General features: G+C 43.4%; 1 pseudogene; it reads left to right on the forward strand.

Annotated features, from left to right (window-relative positions):
• Positions 1–9,677: 9,677 nt before the first annotated feature.
• Positions 9,678–21,758, forward strand: LOC144522586 (myosin heavy chain, fast skeletal muscle-like; annotated as a pseudogene).
• The last annotated feature ends 2,255 nt before the right edge of the window (positions 21,759–24,013 follow it).

Below are 24,013 nucleotides of genomic sequence, written 5' to 3' on the forward strand. Positions count from 1 at the left end.
TGTGAGCCAATATGCGGTATGTGAATACACGGATCTTAAGTCACAGAATGACTAGCGGCCTTATTCATTCAGCATGTTACGCTTAATGGCAGTCAGCTTTCCAGCGCTGGTGTGTAGAGAAAGGCTCAGACACCACCTCTGCCTCTCGTGTTAACCTACCCTCAGACACTGCTGGATAATGATTTGGCTAAGTTTTTAAAGCGTATGTTACAGCCTTTTTCGTCATGCGACAAAGACTCTGAAGAGAGATGGGTTTTGCACATCCCTTAGTAAAGTGTTTGCTGGGGATCAGACGACAGAAACCTGCTGTGTGTTCTCTAGCACCTTTATGGGATTTAATCTAAGGTGACCAGATTTCTGAGACAAAATCCAGGGACATTTTCAGCTCAGAAGCCTCCAAATACCTCCAAAACAGACCTGTTTTAAAAAACATTACCTGTAATGTTTTTATTTTTGTAAAACTTAAAACGGGGACACTGCCCCAGGGGCGTCACTAGACATGGAGCTGCACTGGGGCACAAAGGGGGTCTCGCCCTGGGTGTAATTCAATATGGAACTGCCCCTGATCAATCTGGTGCACTTTGAAAAGAAATTCAGAGGTTAGACTTGATTATTCTTATCTATGGATGGAAATATTTGTGCTGTACCCTGAACTATTTTGCACTTCAGAATTTTAACCATGCACACACAGGTTGAATGGTTTTTTCTTCATGTTTTTGCATTAATGTCACTAAGAAGCACAAAAGTAGAAATATATATTCATATTTGTAAGTGGGTATATATAAGTAAGTGGGATTGTCTGGAATCTGACAATATAATAACCATTATGGTGGGATACACTGGCTAAGCAATTTACAAAAATGTCTGTGCTGACATAAATAGTTTACATGAGAATACATTATAATTTTGGCCCAAAGTTGGAGACTATGTACAAATTTTTTTGCAATTTCAAAACCGGATTACCCGGGAACCGCTTGTTGTACCGATGCATGTGTTGAGTGAAGAGTTTGAATTTGTTTCTGCAACAGTTCATTGAGTATCGGATACTATTAAAATTATTGAGGAAAATATTGAGGAAATATTTTCCTTTTACATTGGTCCAGTATTAAACGAGATCGCTGCAGTCGGCAAAGGCGAAACAAGCTACAATGTAAGTTAACAGGACGTCAATTGTCCAGCTTGTATTTACGTTCATAAAAGTGCTCGTTGAGCCACTGACAGGCTCAGATTAATATTCTATATTAAGTGTCTGACAACATTAAGGAAAGGATTTCTAAGGAGGTGGACCTTTCTGTTAAAGAGTAAGATCCTTTTTTTAAACATAAAAAGTCCGCGAAATTGCGTTCGCTAAACCCACCAGACTCCATGTCAATAAACAGTAATTTTAGCAACGTAAAATATGGGCATTCTAGAACATCTCTGAGCTCTGAGCAGCACTTGCTCTGGGTGTTTTGAGTAGGGTTGGGTACCGTTTGAATTTTTACGATTCCGATGCTGAACCGGTACTTTAAAACGATTCCGATTCCTAACTGATTCCTAAACCGAGTTATTTTTTTTATTGAAAATTATTTAAGTTTAACAATATATTAACGTTTTAAAGTACTTAAATATATAATAAGTAAACCTAAGTCACCTAACACATAACTACAATAAGTTAACAAATAACAGTTACACTTTTAACAAGTAACAACAAAATAAATGTTCTTGAGTTGGTATGTCAACCAGCTTCAAACTTTAGCAGTTCTTTTGCAGAAAAATTACCATATTTGCCTTCTCTGGCAAGAAACACACCTCTCCTTACTTATGGCATGTCATGCACAGGAGAAAGCTCTCTCAGATGGTGTCCAAGAGGCCTGTACACACAGGTATAAGTTTGAAAGGGGAGACAATTTGGGGCGGATGTCTCACCACCAAGCCACAGGGTCTTGTCCTGAACGATAGACTAGCAGAGCAAGTGTAATATGTTTACTAGAGAGCACGTGCAGTGAACGGTTAATATGCCTTTACGTCTGTTTCGGTGAGCCCAGAGGGAAAATATGGCATTTTAAAAGTAGCCTACATTTACGATAGCTTGCTAACAGTAGACCACAGAGAAAGTGTGATATATTTACGTCCGTTTCGGAGCGTGTACAAAAAGCAGTCTATCAGCTAACAACATCAGTGATAGTAGAGTGCATGTCCGAGAATAGCGCGGACACACGCTTCACACCGCGAGCGGGCACGTGCGCCACTGGGTAGTAAAGGGAGAAAGAAAAAAAGAGTCTGCCGCTGTCCGGAGCGACAGAGGGGAAATAGTTCAGTCGGAACCGAAATGAGGAACTGAAATTTGCGTTCTAATCCGGCCTGAATACTACCGTTTGATCCATAGTGGAACCGGGTTTCGGTACCCAACCCTAGTCTAGAGCCTGCGTGTGTAGGGTGCGCGAGTCAGCGCGACTATACGTTTGGTCAATGTTTTCTTTCTTTCATTCCAATTTCGGGTCTGTCAGTCACAGTGAAAACCGGGGACATTTCTGGGGACAGCTCCAGCCGGGGACAGGTCACTGAAACCGGGGACGTCTGGTCACCCTAATTTAATCCCAGTGCTCTGGGCTTGGGGGTTCCCCTTTTAAGCCTCTGACACAAATCTCTCTCAGAATGTTGTTCCTGACAACAGCGCTCCTCATAGCCTTGACGTTGGCTAGGAGAGTGAGTGACTTACTGTATGTGCGCTGTCGGCCTTACCGTCCTACTTTTCTATTAGAGAGGACAGGAGCACGGCTACTTTACAGCCAAATCCTTCGTTCATGCCAAAAGTCAAAATAAACTATTTTCGGCCGAGAATTTCTTACCTTGAGGGTTTCTTCCTTGCCTCATAACAGAGAAGGGGAATAATCATCTCACCGAGTTTGCCCAGTGCGCGCGTTATCTCAGTTATCTCATGTTTTAAGCACAGCAGACATCAGGCGGAGCAGCTGTTCGATCACTTTTTAAAACTCACTCTCACTAACTCTTTCGAAACAGCGGCTGTCTCACCAGTTATTACCCAGGCTTTTAGTGTAAAGGGAGTGGCATCCGGGCACACTCCACGAGAGGGTTATCAGCACCCTCAGCCCTCCTCAGAGGTATGACAGTGGCTACCATCTGTGCAACGGTGTCTTGGGCATCTCCCTGCCTTTTTTCATCCGCTTTCATCTTCGCTGATCTAACTATAGAAGAATGCATGTACACAGATTATCATTGCTAAAACTGACTACTACGTCCTCTTTCCTACATGATGAAATGCCTGCATCATCGCTCCCAGACCCATTGGTCGGCTCCCCTGTCCATCATTGATGGTTGCAACCAGTGACGAGATCCTGGTTTTCCTCCAAGCTGCTCCAAGCAAGACAGAGCTCCACAAGAAGATCTTGTCATGCAGAAGAGGAGCTCCTGCACCCCAACAAGCATTAATTATATGTATACCTGGTTTGCTGTTTATTCTATTATTGCATATCAGGTGGTTTGCTGGGTAAGAGTATTCATTCATCTTAGCATAACTGTAATGTGCTTACAGAGGCAATGCCATTTCTCTAGATAGCATATTCCTCCTGCGGCGGCTGAGCTCATATGGAATGGCCTCACGGCGGCTGGTGCCAGGCCCACACATAGCAGTTTCACTAAATAGCATATTCCTCCTGTGGCCGCGGAGCTCATGGGGAATGGCCTCAGAGCGGCTGGTGCCAGGCCCATAGCAGTTTCACTAGATAGCATATTCTTCCTGTAGCCGCGGAGCTCATGGGGTATTGCCTTATGACGGCTGGTGCCAGGCCCACACATAGAAGGTCCTCTCATAAGTAGCGCCAGCATTTGATCTATGCAGTTTTGGGGGGAAGCTACTTATCATCACTCCCCAATCTCTCATGTAAACCCATACTGCAGGAAGTGATGAGGTCAGAGTCTGGTCAGCAATCTCAATGTTCCGCTGTTATAATAAACATTTCAAACGTGAGTTGTCTGACTAAAATGAGGCGACTCCTGCGAGCTAGTTCAGGCAGCCAACTCAAGCTGAACTGCATACACACACATGACATGCCTCACTCCCCGTATCATTTACCGAACACCATCCATCCATCCATCCATCTTCATCCGCTTATCCGGTATCGGGTCGCGGGGGTAGCAGCTCCAGCAGGGGACCCCAAACTTCCCTTTCCCGGGCCACATTAACCAGCTCCGACTGGGGGATCCCGAGGCGTTCCCAGGCCAGGTTAGAGATATAATCCCTCCACCTAGTCCTGGGTCTCCCCCGAGGCCTCCTCCCAGCTGGACGTGCCGGGAACACCTCCCTAGGGAGGCGCCCAGGGGGCATCCTTACCAGATGCCCGAACCACCTCAACTGGCTCCTTTCGACGCAAAGGGGCAGCGGCTCTACTCCGAGCTCCTCACGGATAACTAAGCTTCTCACCCTATCTCTAAGGGAGACGCCAGCTACCCTCCTGAGGAAACCCATTTCGGCCACTTGTACCCTGGATCTTGTTCTTTCGGTCATGACCCAGCCTTCATGACCATAGGTGAGGGTAGGAACAAAAAACTGACCGGTAGATTGAGAGCTTTGCCTTCTGGCTCAGCTCTCTTTTCGTCTAACGGTGCGATAAATTGAATGTAATACCGCACCTGCTGTGCCGATTCTCCGACCAATCTCCCGCTCCATTGTCCCCTCACTCGCGAACAAGACCCCCAAGGTACTTGAACTCCTTCACTTGGGGTAAGGACTCATTCCCTACCTGGAGAAGGCACTCCATCGGTTTCCTGCTGAGAACCATGGCCTCCGATTTAGAGGTGCTGATCCTCATCCCAGCCGCTTCACACTCGGCTGCGAACCGATCCAGTGAGTGCTGAAGGTCACAGGCCGATGATGCCATCAGGACCACATCATCTGCAAAAAGCAGCGATGAGATCCCCAGCCCACCGAACTGCAACCCCTCTCCACCCCGACTACGCCTCGATATCCTGTCCATAAATACTACAAACAGGATTGGTGACAAGCGCAGCCCTGGCGGAGGCCAACTCTCACCTGAAACGAGTCCGACTTACTGCCGAGAACCCGGACACAGCTCTCGCTTTGGTCGTACAGAGGTGGATGGCCCTGAGAAGGGACCCCCTCACCCCGTACTCCCGCAGCACCTCCCACAGTATCTCCCGGGGCACCCGGTCATACGCCTTCTCCAGATCCACAAAACACATGTAGACTGGTTGGGCATACTCCCAGGCTCCCTCCAGGATCCTTGCGAGAGTAAAGATCTGGTCCGTTGTTCCACGACCAGGGCGGAATCCGCATTGTTCCTCTTCAACCTGAGATTCGACTATCGACCGAACCCTCCTTTCCAGCACCTTGGAGTAGACTTTACCGGGAGGCTGAGAAGTGTGATACCCCTGTAATTGGCACACACCCTCTGGTCCCCCCTTTTTTAAAGGGAACCACCACCCCGGTCTGCCACTCCATAGGCACCGTCCCAGACTTCCACGCAATGTTGAAGAGGCGTGTCAGCCAAGACAACCCCTCCACACCCAGAGCTTTAAGCATTTCTGGACGGATCTCATCAATTCCTGGGGCTTTGCCACTGTGGAGTTGTTTAACTACCTCAGCAACCTCCACCAGGGAAATTGATGCCAATCCCCCCTCATCCTCCAGCTCTGCCTCTACCATAGAGGGGCGTATTAGTCGGTTTAGGAGTTCCTCAAAGTGCTCCTTCCACCGCCCTATTACCTCCTCAGTTGAGGTCAACAGCGTCCCATCCTTACTGTACACAGCTTGGATGGTTCCCCGCTTCCCCCCTCCTGAGGTGGCGAACGGTTTTCAGAAGCACCTTGGTGCCGACCGAAAGTCCTTCTCCATGTCTTCTCCGAACTTCTCCCACACACGCTGCTTTGCCTCTTTCACGGCAGAGGCTGCAGCCCTTCGAGCCCTTCGGTACCTTGCAACTGCCTCCGGAGTCGTCTGGGATAACATATCCCGGAAAGACTCCTTCTTCAATCGGACGGCTTCCCTGACCACCGGTGTCCACCACGGTGTTCGTGGAGTTACCGCCCCTTGAGGCACCTAAGACCCTAAGACCACAGCTCCTCACCGCAGCTTCAGCAATGGAAACTTTGAACATTGTCCACTCGGGTTCAATGCCCCCAGCCTCCACAGGGATGCACGAAAAGCTCCGCCGGAGGTGTGAGTTGAAAGTCTGTCGGACAGGGGCCTCCTCAGACGTTCCCAATTTACCCGCACTACCCGTTTGGGCTTACCAGGTCTGTCAGAGTCTTCCCCCACCCCCTGACCCAACTCACCACCAGATGGTGATCGGTTGACAGCTCCGCCCCTCTCTTCACCCGAGTGTCCAAAACATACGGCCTCAGATCAGATGAAACGATTATAAAATCGATCATTGACCTTTGGCCTAGGGTGCTCTGGTACCAAGTACACTTATGAGCATCCCTATGTTCGAACATGGTGTTCGTTATAGACAATCCATGACTAGCACAGAAGTCCAACAACAAACAACCACTCTGGTTTAGATCAGGGAGGCCGTTCCTCCCAATCACGCCTCTCCATGTGTCTCCATCATTGCACGTGCGCGTTGAAGTCCCCCCAGCAGAACTATGGAGTCCCCGACTGGAGCCCCATGCAGGACTCCACTCAAGGTCTCCAAGAAGGCCGAATACTCTGAACTCTTGTTTGGTGCATATGCACAAACAACAGTCAGAGTTTTTCCCCCCACAACCCGCAGGCGTAGGGAGGCGACCCTCTCGTCCACCGGGTTAAACTCCAACGTAGCGGCGCTCAGCCGGGGGCTTGTGAGTATCCCCACACCCGCCCGGCGCCTCACACCCTGGGCAACTCCGGAGAAGAAAAGAGTCCAACCCCTATCCAGGAGTATGGTTCCAGAACCAAGACTGTGCGTGAAGCCCCACCAGATCTAACCGGTAGCGCTCCACCTCCCGCACAAGTTCCGGCTCCTTCCCCCACAGAGAGGTGACATTCCACGTCCCCAGAGCCAGCCTCTGCTGCCCGGGTCTGGTCCGTCGAGGCCCCTGACCTTCACTGCCACCCATGTGGCAGCACACCCGACCCCAGCGGTTCCTCCAAGAGGTGGTGGGCCTATGGGATGGAGAGATGTCCGCCACATAGCTTTTTCGGGCAGGCGCTTGCTGACGAGCCCTCCATCTGGGCCTGGCTCCAGACGGGGGCCCCGGGCTTCCCCCGGGCAGGGTCACTTCATCCCTTCCTCGATTTTTCATAGGATTTTTTTTTACCGAACACACCCCCTCAATTTGGCGGTCTATTTAAGCTGCACAATTTCCCCATCTCTGCCTTGTCAATGCTGCTGCTGCCCTTCACCTGTATTGTTGCCTGCTGTTAGCTCCACCACCACCCCAACATTCACCTGCAGACTCCGGCCTGGGGGAAGCTACTTTATCATCACTCCCCAATATCTCACGTAAACCCAAACTGCGGGGAGTGATGAGCTCGGAATCTGGCCGCCAAACTCAATGTTCTGCTGTTATAATAAACATTTCAAATGTGAGTTGTCTGACTGAAGTGCATTTAGTGAATTTACACATTTCCCTATTGTTTTGAGTGAGCTTTCCACACCTGCAACTTCACTCTACACAAGGCCGCTAGCATTAGCAAGTTAGCCTACAGCTCTTAGTCTCAATTTACACAAGATTCTCTAAACACATCGTTTCGCTGACTGGTATGTGCAAATGATCTAATAAACTGCGTATTCAACTCTTTAAATCTAGCATGTACGTTCAGTTTAAGGCATGTTTACCGACCTGTGATAAAGAATAGAAGAGACACACGTTGAACTCCTCTGTGTGTGCTGGCAATACTATTCTCTATCACCCAAGCGCAATGTGCCACCTAGTGGTCAGAATGTGAACTAGTAAAATCGTACTAGTGTTAGAAGTCAATAAAAATAATTGAAGAATATAAAACAAAAAACAAAAATGTGACTGTAGTTAGCTGTTTTTACCCCTCTACACAGACCTCCTGAAAATACAGCGAGAAATTATGATTTTAATTATATATTATATACAGTAGACCTCCTGCTTAGTTAGACACACATGCATTTAGGAGGCCCGGCATGTCTGTCCCAAAATGGCGGCCGCATTGACGCATCGTTCCAATGAACAGCAGCAGAGAATGGGGTAAATAGCCTATGTAAATAGCCTATATACATATATATATATATGTATATATATATTTGAGTTCTGAGTTTAAAGTCATCATTATGAGAATAAAGACAGTATTCTGAGAATAAAGACAATATTCCTCAGTCTCCACAGCAACAAACAATACAATATACATTGTACACAATATTCAGCCCAAATTACTTTGTTTTGCATCTTCCCTTAGCAGTCCTTCAGGATGATTTGGCAATAGTTTGATCCACCCACAAAACCTGATTCTGAAACAGACAGAGGAGGCAGTGTTATGTCCCCGTCATTAATGCAGACATGCTGTAGACTTAAACTATTACTCTGCCTGGGACATGTTTTGATATAGGGTTGTTATGTGGGTCAGTGGCCAGAATGTGACCAGTCTCAATTTACACAGCAGGCTGGAAATTCAACCACAGTAGTGAGAGCAGCAAGTTAGCGGACTGTGGAGTCATTACTGCCCCTTTCTCTCTCGATGCTGCGCACCGTGTGCGTGTGTGTGTGTGTGTGTGTGTGTGTGTGTGTGTGTGTGTGTGTAATCTGAGATCAAAGGAGAGAAACACAACCTTAGATGACAGCAAAACACAACAAAGACCAAATAATCCCAACTAAATAAAGCCAGAATGGAGTTGAATATTCGGGTCCTGTCCTAATAATGTCAATTAATTAATTCAATCATCTACCAAAATCCATTTTATTCGATATTTACTACTTTGCGTTCAGAAGTCAACTATTGATGTTTGCGATTAATATAAATGAACTAATCACTAAGCATATAATTAATTTTTTAAATCACCTGATAGTCCAATGTTTTTAAACTGTTAAATGAAGACTTCAAGAGCCTACAATAATCTTAAATAGAAGTAATCACTAAGCAAAAATCAATACTTGGCCTTTCAACAGACACCTGAAACATCAGATGATATATAATTACAACAACTATCTGACTATCTGCAATACCACATTTGGTATGCATACCACATTTAGCTTTTGGGATGTCATCAAAACCTGATTCAATATAAAGGCTACTTGTGGACACAGTGTGTGACACAGAAGACCTGGGAGTCCCAGATTGTAGTGATGGCTATGTTCTTGTAAGATTGAGATCATTTGAAACATTTATTGAGTGCATCTTGTTTTTACTCTACTACTACTAGAACAGGACCTTTTAAAAAGGATTGGTGAATACTGTTGACAAAGAGAGGTCAGGTAAGGACAACTTTTAAATGTTTACCTTTTCTTTATAAGTGTTATATACATATGCAAACTATTTATTCATCATTGAGTGTCTAAACAAGAGGTTAGTATTCATCCTCAATAACAACTAAGTCTGAAATGTTTTTGTCACTTTGTCAAAGTCAAAGTCAAAGCCCACCTGGTAACAATACCCAGACATGGTTTCATTGTGGATAGGTATCCAGCTAATTTTAAAGGCTGTTTAATTACATGGACTTAGTCTAAGATGGAAGTTCCTTTGTAATATCTAACAGACATCAGCCGCCACCATGAGTACGGACGCGGAGATGGCCACTTATGGCAAAGCTGCCATTTACCTTCGTAAGCCAGAAAGGGAGAGAATTGAGGCTCAAACTGCACCATTTGATGCCAAGAGTGCCTGCTACATTGCTGATGTCAAGGAGCTGTACTTGAAGGCAAAAATCCTCAAGAAAGATGGTGACAAAGTCACAGTCGAAACCCTGATATCTAAGGAGGTTGGTATCATGAAGTCAGACTTAACCGGCAATTCAATATGATCAGTTCTCATTGTGACAAATGTACTGTTCCAGGAAAGGGTAGTGAAAGAAGCTGATGTCCATCCAATGAACCCTCCCAAGTATGACAAGATTGAGGACATGGCCATGATGACCCATCTCAATGAAGCCTCTGTGCTGTATAACCTCAAAGAGCGTTATGCAGCATGGATGATCTACGTAAGACAATCTGCCTAATGTTAAAAGAGAACTATTGCAAATTGCTATACTTGTAGGAAACAGAGTTAACTGTTGAATCTCTTTGATCACTTTCAGACCTACTCTGGGTTGTTCTGTGCTACTGTGAACCCCTACAAGTGGCTCCCAGTGTACGATGCTGAATGTGTAAGTGCCTATAGAGGCAAGAAGCGTATGGAGGCTCCACCCCACATCTTCTCTGTCTCTGACAACGCTTTTCAGTTCATGCAAACTGGTAAGTCATTACCATAACAATGTAGAATTCATCAGTATATAATGTTTCTGTTCCAGTAAAACATAGTCAATTATTTTGTTTTTGATTTAACAGACAGGGAGAACCAGTCTGTCTTGATCACGTAAGTTGTTACATTTACTTTTGTAGACTTTGTTTACATCAAATATCTTGATCAAATTCTTAAAAGTCTATGTCTATACCTAGTGGAGAATCTGGTGCTGGAAAGACTGTGAACACCAAGCGTGTCATCCAGTACTTTGCAACAATTGCAGTTGGTGGACCAAAGAAGGACGACGCAAAGGTATGTTACTGTATGATTAAAATTCAGGGTTCTTCCGCTCTAGAATATTTCTCCAGGGAGAAAAATAGTCATTTTCTGACTGTAATTCTAAACCTGGATTATAGGGTTCACTGGAGGATCAGATTATTGCAGCCAATCCCCTGCTGGAGGCCTATGGTAACGCCAAAACTATTAGGAATGACAACTCTTCTCGTTTTGTAAGTTTGGAACAATTTCTGCACATTAGAGAGGTCTTGTCACAGATTGCCAATGTGGAGGAACATTAAAAATCCATTATTCCAAACAGGGTAAATTCATCAGAATCCATTTTGGCGCAACTGGCAAACTGGCTAGTGCTGATATTGAGACATGTAAGTAATAATACTCATAGTACATACAAACGACTGGAATTGAGAATTGGCCAGACTGTAATTTATGAACAATATTTGTAGATCTGCTGGAGAAGTCTAGAGTGACATACCAGCTTTCTGATGAAAGAGGCTACCACATCTTCTTCCAGATGATGACCGGCCACATACCTGAGCTGCTTGGTAAGAAGGTTGAGAGGATGCACATTGTTTAACCTGTTTTCATATGAAACAGATGTTCTGACATTTCCTCCCTTTTTTGATCTCCAGATTTGGCACTCATCACCACCAACCCCTACGACTTTCCCCATGTGTAGCATGGGTCAGATCACTGTGGCCAGCATTGATGACAAAGCTGAGCTGGAAGCGACTGATGTGAGTGATCTTCACTTCAAAATATTGAAATGTACTTTTTTCCATTCAATGCAAGTGCATTTTTCTAAAATAATATGTTTTGTTTGGACCTCTTTTGAACTCAGAATGCCATTGATATCCTGGGCTTCAGCAATGAAGAGAAAATGGCCATCTACAAGATGACTGGTGCTGTGCTCCACCATGGTAACATGAAGTTCAAGCAGAAGCAGCGTGAGGAGCAGGCTGAGCCTGATGGCACAGAGGGTGAGTATTGAATGTCAGCTCAGAGTGAATAGCTTGGAAACAACAGTTCAACAGGAAGTTCTTAATCACACTGGTGTCTATTTACATAATGATGGAAATCTCTGAACTATTTTCAGAGGCTGACAAGGTTGCTTACTTGCTGGGTCTGAACTCCGCTGACATGCTCAAAGCTCTGTGCTATCCCAGAGTGAAGGTCGGAAATGAGTATGTCACCAAGGGACAGACTGTACCTCAGGTAAACATGAAGTATCAATATCCTACTATTTAAAAACAGATTAGTTATGTTAGTTCTATTAAAATCATGCAGCACAAGGTGTAATAAAAAGCAGCGTACAACGGCAGTGTTCAATTTACCGTATTGCTACTTTCAAAGAGTTTAACACTTTGAATTCTAAATACATAATGTAGAATAAGTCAAGGACCATCTTAGATGTTATTTTTAGTTTAGATCTTTTGTATTATTTTTCTCACTAGTGAGGTGCCCGTTCAGGCGGATTCCTTGGGTCATGAGCAATACACCTGCCATGACATAGTTGCATCATATACCCAAGGCGCGTCTACTCATGGTCAGAAACAAATTTACAATAAACTGGGGGAAAACATCCAGCGCAAACTTTACCATTAGGCAAGTTAGGCAACTGCCTGGGGGCCCAACATAAAAGGGCCACAAACAGCTATAGATTTGTCATGATGTTTAGGTATGAAAAATATAGAATATGTACCAAAAATAACTTACAAAGCACTTAAAAAATATGCAACTCAACTGTAGTACTGACTTACTGTGGTCTTCTACTTCAGAGGAAAGCATTGTACTGCTACATTTTCCTTACAGAGAAGTTTTACTGGTAACATTGCTGCGGCTGTGGCTCAGGTGGTAGAGCGGTCGCCTACCAATCGGAAGGTGTGTGGCTTGATCCCTGGCCCCCATGTCGAAGTGTCCGTCGACAAGACACTGATACCCAAATTGCTTCCGATGCTACGCCATCGGTGTGTGAATGTGTGTGAATGTTTATCTGATGAGCAGGTGTCAACCTTGTATGGCAGCCTCAGCCACAGTGTATGAATGTGTGTGAATGGTGCCTGTAATATGTAAAAGCTCTTTGAGCAGTCGTTAAGACTAGAAAAGGGCTATGTAACTACAGTCCATTTACATTGTAGATTTGGACTTTTCCTCACAAAATTATTAATCGTTCCTTTTTGACTAGGCCTAGTTCTAAACCTACCAACACCAACATTCCAAGTTAGAGAAAGGGTGACAAGTATGGAAAGCCACTTTGTCTGGGACCCAAGTCGAGCAGTCTATTTTTATTTTTTTTGTAAATCAGAGTGCGCACTCCTTCCGTTCACGCTGCTGTCCAGGTTAAAATCATTCCGATATGTCAAGTTGTCCCGTCTGCTAAGTAAAATGTTAGTGACAGGGTATTGGCCTTTTTTATTATACTGTACATCCATGGTACAGGCAGATGCAGAACTGGACCAAGGGGCTTAGTCTATGTGAGACTAGGGGCAGCTGCCAGGAGGAAGAGAGGCTTTCCAAGTTCAGGCTCCAACATAATATTATGTTCTACCTTCTGCGTGGTGAATTTATAGCTCACAGCAACCTAATCAGAAATATCTATTGTCGGCAACAAAAATTGTTTTATCATGTATGATATTTTATTGAGTTTCCTCTTAGCTAAATGCTGTCCGTTTACCTGCTTGTGACGTCTTTCGAACATTCGGGTCACCACATTTAACCCGATAACCGGACGGACTGACTCACTCACACAGATTCCTGCCTTTATTAGAGAGATTAGAAGAAATACCAAAAATCAATACCAATGATTTTACAAAAAGGTTGACTGAATTCAATCAAATCACATCCTTGTTTTTTATTCAGGTGATGAACTCAGTGCCTGCCCTGGCCAAGGCTATCTATGAGAGGATGTTCTTGTGGATGGTCGTTCGTATTAACCAGATGTTGGACACTAAACAAGCAAGACAGTTCTACATTGGTGTCCTGGACATTGCTGGTTTTGAAATCTTTGACGTAAGCTTCATTTCCAACAATTCAGAAGCTGATACTTTTCATGACAGAATCATTCTCATTGCCCTGCGAGAAATTATACTGATGAATTGTCCCCTCACAGTTCAACACCTTGGAACAGCTGTGCATCAACTTCACCAATGAGAAACTGCAACAGTTTTTCAACCACACCATGTTTGTCCTGGAGCAAGAGGAGTACAAGAAGGAGGGTATTATCTGGGAGTTCATTGACTTTGGCATGGACTTGGCTGCCTGCATTGAGCTCATTGAAAAGGTAATCACTTCATTTTGTGATAATATATAATTGTTCTTATTAGGATTTTATGTATTATTATCATTATGACACCTAATCAACTAATACTGTATTTCTCTCCACTTTTTTCAAGCCCATGGGAATCTTCTCCATCCTTGAAGAGGAGTGCATGTTCCCCAAGGCCACAGACACATCCTTCAAGAACAAGCTGTATGACCAGCATCTTGGCAAAAACAAAGCATTTGAGAAGCCTAAGCCCCCCAAGAAAGGCAAGATTGAGGCCCACTTCTCCCTGGTGCACTACGCTGGTACCGTGGACTACAATATCTCTGGCTGGCTGGACAAGAACAAGGATCCACTGAATGACTCCGTCATCCAGCTGTACATGAAATCCCCAGTGAAACTGCTGGCTCTCTGCTTCCCTCCTGTCGTTGAGGGTATGATAGTAACTGCAGTAAACTAAAACATGTTTTTAGGTTATACTGGATATTTTCAACTAACTGTAGAATGTGTTCATGTGCATTTCATTTGTTATTCTACCAAAACACATCTACTTAAAATCCTCAACAGATACTACTAAGAAAGGAGGCAAGAAGAAGGGTGGTTCTATGCAGACTGTGTCTTCACAGTTTAGGGTAAGGTTTAACGTTGCAAACTTGTCTTATACTGTATATAGCTCGGTTTATGCTCAAACTCACAATTAATTACATGTCATGATAAGACTCCCCATCTTGGATCTACAGGAGAACCTGGGGAAGCTGATGACTAACTTGAGGAGCACCCATCCTCACTTTGTGCGCTGCCTGATTCCCAATGAGTCAAAGACTCCAGGTAGATAGAGAACACAATCTCAAGAGATTCTTTAAGGAGCGGTTTTGTTAATATGGTTTATTTAATTGTTTGCTGCTTTAACTAAGAGTCTATTTAGTCAACGAAGTAATTAAAAAATGTAATTTTTTTACAGGTCTCATGGAGAACTTCCTGGTCATCCACCAGCTCAGGTGTAACGGTGTGCTGGAGGGTATCAGAATCTGCAGAAAAGGTTTCCCCAGCAGAATAATCTATGCTGACTTCAAACATCAATCGATATTTTAAGAGAATTTTGATAGATTATTAAAAGAAAATGTTCACACGGACCATTAACTCTCTCATAAAAAGGTACAAGGTGCTGAATGCCAGTGTCATCCCAGAGGGCCAGTTCATTGACAACAAGAAGGCTTCAGAGAAGCTGCTTGGGTCAATTGATATTCCACATGACGAGTACAAATTCGGACACACAAAAGTAAAGAGCTTGCTTTCTTATTTTACTGTAGACTAATGACCAAACAGGTTAGGTTGTTCAGTCCAGTGTGTTTGCTTGTTTTTCTGTTAATTATATATGTATTAAATGATATCTGTTAATAAAAAATCTAAAAACTACTTACGTGATTGTAGAGTTTGGTGCCAAGGAATAAGTGATTTATTTTAAATATAGAGGCAGAGCGGCCTGCATGTGGCCATTTATAAAACACCTACGCCTTAGAAGCCTTAAAACATGTAAGGTAAACGAAAATCCTTTAATGTTTAACAGGGTGTGAAGTATTCACTATCTGAGTTCATCCTACATTCATTTTTATTGTTTGAACAGGTGTTCTTCAAGGCCGGTCTGCTGGGTGTCCTTGAGGAGATGAGAGATGAAAAACTGTCGTCTCTGGTCACCATGACTCAGGCTTTGTGCCGTGGTTATGTCATGAGAAAGGAGTTTGTGAAGATGACGGAGAGGAGGCATGTTGAAAACAGCTAATTCTGAATCATGGTATTAAAAATCACTAACAATATTGTCCATAACAGCTATTTCTTCTCCGCAGGGAAGCCATATATTCCATCCAGTACAATATCCGCTCATTCATGAATGTCAAACACTGGCCATGGATGAAGGTGTACTACAAGATCAAGCCTCTGCTGCAGTCTGCTGAAACTGAAAAGGAGCTGGCAAATATGAAGGAGAACTATGATAAGATGAAAACTGACTTGGCTGCTGCCCTGGCCAAGAAGAAGGAACTGGAGGAGAAGATGGTGTCCCTTATGCAGGAGAAGAATGATCTGCAGCTGCAAGTAGCATCTGTAAGTACACATCAACAGACAGTTGTGCTTTTCATGTTTTTCAAAGTTGAATGTGCTAACTTCTATTTTCATAAAAATTAACTAGGAATCAGAGAATCTGAATGATGCTGAAGAGAGATGTGAGGGACTTATCAAGAGTAAGATTCAGATGGAGGCCAAACTCAAAGAGACAACTGAGAGACTGGAGGATGAAGAGGAAATCAATGCTGAGCTCACTGCCAAGAAGAGAAAGCTGGAGGATGAATGCTCTGAGCTCAAGAAGGATATTGATGACCTGGAGCTTACCTTGGCCAAAGTGGAAAAAGAGAAACATGCCACAGAGAACAAGGTTCGTAAATAATGATCTGTCCAGCAGATCAAGTAAGATTATAATGATGACCATTTAAAGACTAGATCTTTCTTTACACTTAGGTGAAGAACCTGACCGAGGAGATGGCCTCTCAGGATGAGAGCATTGCTAAGCTGACCAAGGAAAAGAAAGCCCTTCAGGAGGCTCATCAGCAGACTCTTGATGACTTGCAGGCAGAGGAAGACAAAGTCAACACTCTGACCAAGGCCAAGACCAAGCTTGAGCAGCAAGTGGATGATGTAAGTTTACAAAATCTCTTGGATTGGCAAAGCAGGATTCTTCTTCTTGAATGTGATGATTAAAAACTCATCTTATTTCTTAGCTTGAGGGTTCTCTGGAGCAAGAGAAGAAGCTCCGTATGGACCTTGAAAGATCCAAGAGAAAGCTTGAGGGTGATCTGAAACTGACCCAGGAATCCATAATGGATCTTGAGAATGAGAAGCAGCAGTCTGATGAGAAGATCAAAAAGTAACAGTTTTTGAATTTGTACAACAAAAGCTCTTTAAAGAAAAAAAAAGTTGTGGTCAACTGCATTAACTCTGTACTTTATCTATCTATCTCATAGGAAGGACTTTGAAATCAGTCAGCTCCTTAGCAAAGTTGAAGATGAGCAGTCACTGGGTGCTCAGCTTCAGAAGAAGATCAAGGAGCTCCAGGTAACATATGGTTTTACAGAAACCATTCCTGCAAATGTTTCCAATTTTTGTAATTAAAAGTAAAAGAGTAGTGAAAGACCAATCTATATTCAACAGGCTCGTATTGAGGAACTGGAGGAGGAGATTGAGGCTGAGCGTGCTGCTCGTGCCAAGGTTGAGAAGCAGAGAGCTGACCTCTCCAGGGAACTTGAGGAGATCAGTGAGAGGCTGGAAGAGGCCGGTGGTGCCACTGCTTCTCAGATTGAGATGAACAAGAAGCGTGAAGCCGAGTTCCAGAAGCTCCGTCGTGATCTTGAGGAGTCCACTCTGCAGCATGAAGCCACTGCTGCTGCTCTTCGCAAGAAGCAGGCTGACAGCGTTGCTGAGCTGGGAGAGCAGATCGACAACCTCCAGCGTGTAAAGCAGAAGCTTGAGAAGGAAAAGAGTGAATACAAGATGGAGATTGATGACCTCTCCAGCAACATGGAGAATGTTGCTAAAGCAAAGGTACACCAATGCATTACATGCTATTTTATTACCCAAATTAGTATAGTAAAAAAAGGTACTTAATATTATAGATACAATCTGATCACTGATTTCATCTATATTTACTCATTAGGTGAAATCTTGAAAAGATGTGCCGTACTCTAGAGGACCAACTCAGCGAACTAAAGACCAAGAATGATGAAAATGTCCGTCAAATCAATGACACAAGTGCACAGAGAGCACGTCTCCTGACAGAAAATGGTATCTACAAGCTATCAGTTAATGATGTTAAACTGTTGTGTATGTTATTGAAGAAATGTGACACAAACTAATGTATCATGACATCTTTCACACAAGGTGAGTTCAGCCGTCAAGTTGAAGAGAAAGAAGCTCTTGTCTCCCAGCTGACCAGAGGCAAACAGGCATTCACACAGCAGATTGAGGAGCTGAAAAGACAGATTGAAGAGGAGGTTAAGGTAAGAAACATTTAAATAAGTGTGTATTGGTATTACTCGTTTGGGATTCAGGAATTTTGTAAATTCAATCATATTTCTTACACCAGGCCAAGAATGCTCTTGCCCATGGACTGCAATCAGCCCGCCATGACTGTGATCTGCTGAGGGAGCAGTTTGAGGAGGAGCAAGAGGCCAAGGCTGAGCTGCAGCGTGGAATGTCCAAGGCCAACAGTGAGGTGGCTCAGTGGAGAGCTAAGTATGAAACTGATGCTATCCAGCGCACTGAGGAGCTTGAGGAAGCCAAGTGAGTAACATTCAAACAATTCAATGGCCAGTGTATCATTTTACCATAACTCAACTTTGGAGCAAACATTTTATAGCTTTGCCTTCATATGTTCATCTAGATCTTTAAAAAACATAACTAGCCATTAATAACAACATAGACTGATTAGAAATTGCCCATCCCTTCTTTCTGAAATCTATAAGTTGGAAATACTCAAAACCCTAAGAATATTAAGGCTTCCTTCTTACCTTTTTTCAAACAGGAAAAAGCTGGCTCAGCGTCTTCAGGAGGCTGAGGAGCAGATTGAGGCAGTGAATTCCAAGTGTGCTTCTCTTGAGAAAACCAAACAGAGGCTCCAGAGTGAGGTGGAGGACCTCATGATTGATGTGGAGAGGGCCAATGGGCTGGCTGCCAACCTGGACAAGAAGCAGAGGAACTTTGACAAGGTAGCATTGTTTACTTTTTGCGGCAAAGCCATACAAACAATGACAGATATATTGATTTGTCTTCCCATTGCTACATAACCAACTGAACAGTATAAATTGTGTTATTCAGGTATTGGCAGAGTGGAAACAGAAGTACGAGGAGGGTCAGGCCGAGCTCGAGGGAGCACAGAAGGAGACTCGTTCTCTCAGCACTGAGCTGTTCAAGATGAAGAACTCTTATGAAGAATCTCTGGATCAGCTGGAGACCATGAAGCGTGAAAACAAGAACCTGCAACGTGAGTTCTACATTATGTAACAGTTACATTGTATTCAACACGTGTTAGAATAAATGTTTATTTTACATTCTAAGGCTTAACAATATAAAACACATGTATCTCTCTGCAGAGGAGATCTCAGATCTGACTGAACAGATTGGTGAGTCTGGCAAGAGCATCCATGAGCTGGAGAAGTCCAAGAAGCAGGTGGAGACCGAAAAGACTGAGATCCAGACAGCTCTTGAAGAAGCTGAGGTACTTCTTTTCCGGGGACATCTTCTGAGAAAAATCCCAATCATGGACACATATACTTTAAAATATTTAAAGGCAGAGATCAACATTTCATTATTTGATATCATCAGGGAACTCTGGAACACGAAGAGTCTAAGATCCTGCGTGTCCAGCTGGAGCTCAACCAGATTAAGGGTGAGGTGGACAGGAAGCTAGCAGAGAAAGATGAGGAGATGGAGCAGATCAAGAGGAACAGCCAGAGGGTGATTGACTCCATGCAGAGCAATCTGGATTCTGAGGTCAGGAGCAGAAACGATGCCCTGAGAATCAAGAAGAAGATGGAGGGAGACCTGAATGAGATGGAGATTCAGCTGAGCCACGCCAATCGCCAGGCTGCTGAGTCCCAGAAGCAGCTGAGGAATGTGCAGGCACAGCTGAAGGTATTGTTGGACAGTGAGCTGTTGCACAGACTATGATCAGTGCAGGTACATTGAGGCATTCATGTGAATACTTTCCTGATATTTTTTTCACTAGGATGCACAACTGCACCTTGATGATGCTGTCAGAGCACAGGAGGAGTTCAAGGAACAAGCTGCTATGGTGGATCGCAGAAATGGTCTGATGGTAGCTGAAATCGAGGAACTTAGAGCTGCTCTGGAACAGACAGAGAGAAGTCGCAAAACTGCTGAGCAGGAGCTGGTGGATGCCAGTGAGCGTGTTGGACTTCTGCACTCTCAGGTGAACGAGCCCAAATCATTTCTTCAATAATTCAAAAAACTAATGACATTTTAAATAACATGAAAACCAGGCATGTGATGACTAAAGTGCCTACATCTTTTTGCCTTTTAGAACACAAGCCTTCTGAACTCCAAGAAGAAGCTTGAGTCTGACCTGGTCCAGGTCCAGAGTGAAGTGGATGACACTGTTCAGGAAGCAAGGAATGCAGAGGAGAAGGCCAAGAAGGCCATCACTGATGTAGGTTTACATTTCATATGTTCTTAATTCAACTCCAATGTGTTTTTTCGAGATATAAGGAGGGGAATACTGGCGGGGAGAGGCACCTCTGTCATGCCTGAACCCCAGCCATGGCGAGCGGGCAACGAATCCAGGTTCAGCAGCCTCTAAGGCAGAGGCGAACAGACCATAGAAGATATGGAGGAAGCTAATAACCGAAAATCAGATAGTGACCAAGCAAGAGTTAATCTCGGATGGGCTTTTAGTTGTTGGCTAGAAATTTCGGGAATAACGTTAATAGTCTGCAAGACAGACACCGAGCTGGCCATCTTGCTGTTACATTACTAGTAACGTTAAGTACTATGTCTTGTGTTGTTGCATTTAACGTTACTTGATGTTTGGCTGTGTTTGCAAGGTTGTGGACTCCCTATTTTTTATCATAAGTAATGTTATCATAACAAATGCATTTGTACAGCTATCCATATTTATGACAGCAGTGTACAAGTGAATTGCACTTTGAAACTGTACGGGTGCCAAAAATATGATGTTACGGAATGTTTCTTTAATGCAGGATGACCACTGCTCCACCCGGCTTATTCTCTGTTATGGTGCTGGAAGCATCAATAATTCCAAATTGAGAGAAGAAATATTCTGCACACTGCCTACACTGCAGGCATCTAATAGTGTGGATATCTCTTTTATCAAGATAATTCTTAGTAACATTTTATGCTGCCTCTTCTAGGCTGCTATGATGGCTGAGGAGCTGAAGAAAGAGCAGGATACCAGCTCCCACCTGGAGAGGATGAAGAAGAACCTGGAGGTCACTGTTAAGGACCTGCAGCACCGCCTGGATGAGGCTGAGAACCTGGCCATGAAGGGTGGCAAGAAGCAGCTCCAGAAACTGGAGTCCAGGGTAAGAAAGATTTTTTTTTTTTTTTAATTTTCTATAAAAAAAGGAGACTTATTAGTGTCTCGTTTTTTCAAGGTGCGTGAACTGGAGGCAGAGGTTGAGGCTGAGCAGAGACGCGGAGGAGATGCCGTTAAAGGTGTCCGAAAATATGAGAGGAGGGTGAAGGAGCTCACCTATCAGGTACAGTCACTTTGATAGTTTGATGAATCAACTTAACACATTTATGACAAAAACATTTATTTACTCTAAATAAACTTTAACAGACTGAGGAGGACAAGAAAAACGTTGCCAGGCTGCAGGATCTAGTTGACAAGTTGCAGCTCAAGGTCAAGGCCTACAAGAGGCAGGCTGAGGAGGCGGTAAGGACAATTTATGGAGTTTCATCACTGAAAGCTTGATACTGTGGCAGAATTATTTCACAAGAAGAATACCATCAGTTTTTTAAGAAATTCAAAAATGTCAATGGTTTTTTCAGGAGGAGCAGGCCAACACTCATCTGTCCAAGTGCAGGAAGGTGCAGAATGAGCTGGAGGAGGCTGAGGAGCGCGCTGACATCGCAGAGTCCCAGGTCAACAAGATGAGAGCAAAGAGCCGTGACTCTGGCAAGGTAAACATACAATTCAAATTTTAACTTTAATTTCATTCAAAAATAATTATCTGACAGAAAGTTAACTGTCTGTTAGATCTGTTTGAAATTATGTTGATCAAACCCTTTTTACTTGTGTTTTAGGGTAAAGAGGCAGCTGAATAAAGAAAACTGCCTAATCAGCTGTGTCTAATCATATAATATGTTGTAAGATATGCTGTAAAAATAAATATTTTCCTTGTCACAGTTAAATTGCTGTCTGCTTGCTTTTTTCATTGTATTATTTTCCTCAAAAGATAAGTGTCAGACTATCCAGAAATCAGAAATCAATTTGTCTAAGGCAGGGGTCTTCAATAGGGGGTCCTCAGAGTCAATGCAGGGGGGCCTTCAAATTGTTAAGTTTTTTCAACAATTAATGAATCCAACATATTATTAGCAAATATAAATCTGATGATAAGCTTACTGGCCTATTGGTAAGGTATTCACTAAGATAGCCATCCACAGATAGTTAGTTAATTAGTTAATTAATTAATTAATCCACTGTGCCACATGTATGTTTCAATATTAAAACATGATTTATAAAATCATGCCAACAATTATTAGGCTATTTTAATAGCTTAGTATTCTATGCAAAAAGGCAATGTATGAATGCTTTAGGCCGCCCTACATGTTAATGAAGGCCCATTTGCATGCAACTTCATTTGATACAATATATGTAGTAGGGGGTCTCTGCTCCATCTCTCTTTCAGTTAAGGGGTCCTTGGCTTAAAAAAACATTGAAGACCCCTGGTGTAGTAATAGATAGAGTAATAGATGACCCAACTTCTAATACCAAGGTTTCTTATTCACACGTTGTATTACTGTTTATGTATTACCTTGTCACACAGTTTTTGGGGATAAGGAACACTCATTCTTGAGTTGCTGCCTGAGGTAAAACAGGATTCAGGTGTTAATGATGAATTGCATATCCAGACTGCTGTACTTCAGTGTGTGCTATGAATGTCAATAATGGGCGTCGTGGTTAGTTGGAATTACAAGCATTGTCTTGAGTGGCTGCGACCGCCAGAATATATATATATATATATATATATATATTGGCGTGGCAGACACAGGGTACGGGACATGTCCCCCACACTTTCCATGATGGTGCCCTCTGTCTCCCACACTTACAACACGTCTGAGTTGATTTGAACGCACCATAAGTAGGAGAGTGTGTGCACGTTACTCAGGTTGCATCAGTTGATTGATAGACTCATATAGATCATAGGCAATAATTAAATAATATATAATAAAAATATATACAAAAAATATAGGGAGGAAAACTCATTAAATGCAATAATTAAGATCAGTGTATATGATGGAATAGTGGCATTAGAATGTGCCAGAGGCCACCAAATCATCAATCATAAATTAAATGTTGGCTACTTGGAATCCGCGATTTGGTGAGACAAATGGTAGAGGATCTTTTCAATAACAATCATCCTCCTGAACAATCTGTCCCCCTCACTTTGGAAATTATGGCTACGCCCCTATATTTATGTGGCTGTTATCTTTGATTGTTTGCCAAACGCCACCATAAAAACACTAAGAAGACGAAGAAAAAGAAGAAGAAGAAAAAGAAAAAGCGGACATCAGTGGGAGGCAGCAGTGCACTAGTGCCTAGTCTGACGGAAAGGAATAGAAGAAAAAGAAGAAGCTTGTTTTGGCTGACGGATAGAGCGCACATTTGACTGTTACAGCCGTGGTCTGGACTAGATTTTTTGCCTTTCTGAGGTTGTTAACTAATCATTTATGAACATGTCAAAGCCTGCCTTGTGGATTAACGGACACCGATAAACAATAAAGTGGCTAGGAGGCCCAAAGGCTAAAATGGACGAACATAATTCTTTTTCACCACGTTTGATAAGCTAACGTTAGCTAGGTGTTACTTTTTCAAGTTTGTCATAGTCTATGGTCATAGCTAACAGGTTGACTGATGGATACAGTGCATATGACTTTAGTAATGTTAATGTTACATCCATTAACTAACTTAGCCAGAGGCTGTAACATGAAGTTAACATTATAGGGTGAAACGGGATTCCCACCGCATGGTTAATGTTAACGTTAATGAAAGCTAGTGGGTTTTTTTTTAGTTCAAGCAAATTCATTTAGCCATTAATGTATTAAATAATAATAAAGTCAGCTCGCAAGCAAATAGCCCGGCGGCGCGAGGCTATTCGCGCGAAGAACGCCATATTCAACTGCCATACATACCCTCGTCTCCACTTTTAGCCCGACATGAAGCAATAGGCTACGAGACCCGGTGGCGGGTAACGTTACGATAATGTTAACATTTTACTAACCGCAGTATCTATTACTTTTTACCTATATATTTCAACCATACTTTTATCTAACGTGAACTATTTGCCTCTTCTAGGCTG

The sequence above is a fragment of the Sander vitreus genome, chromosome 8 (assembly GCF_031162955.1).
Source record: "Sander vitreus isolate 19-12246 chromosome 8, sanVit1, whole genome shotgun sequence".
In the NCBI taxonomy this organism is placed as follows: domain Eukaryota; kingdom Metazoa; phylum Chordata; class Actinopteri; order Perciformes; family Percidae; genus Sander; species Sander vitreus.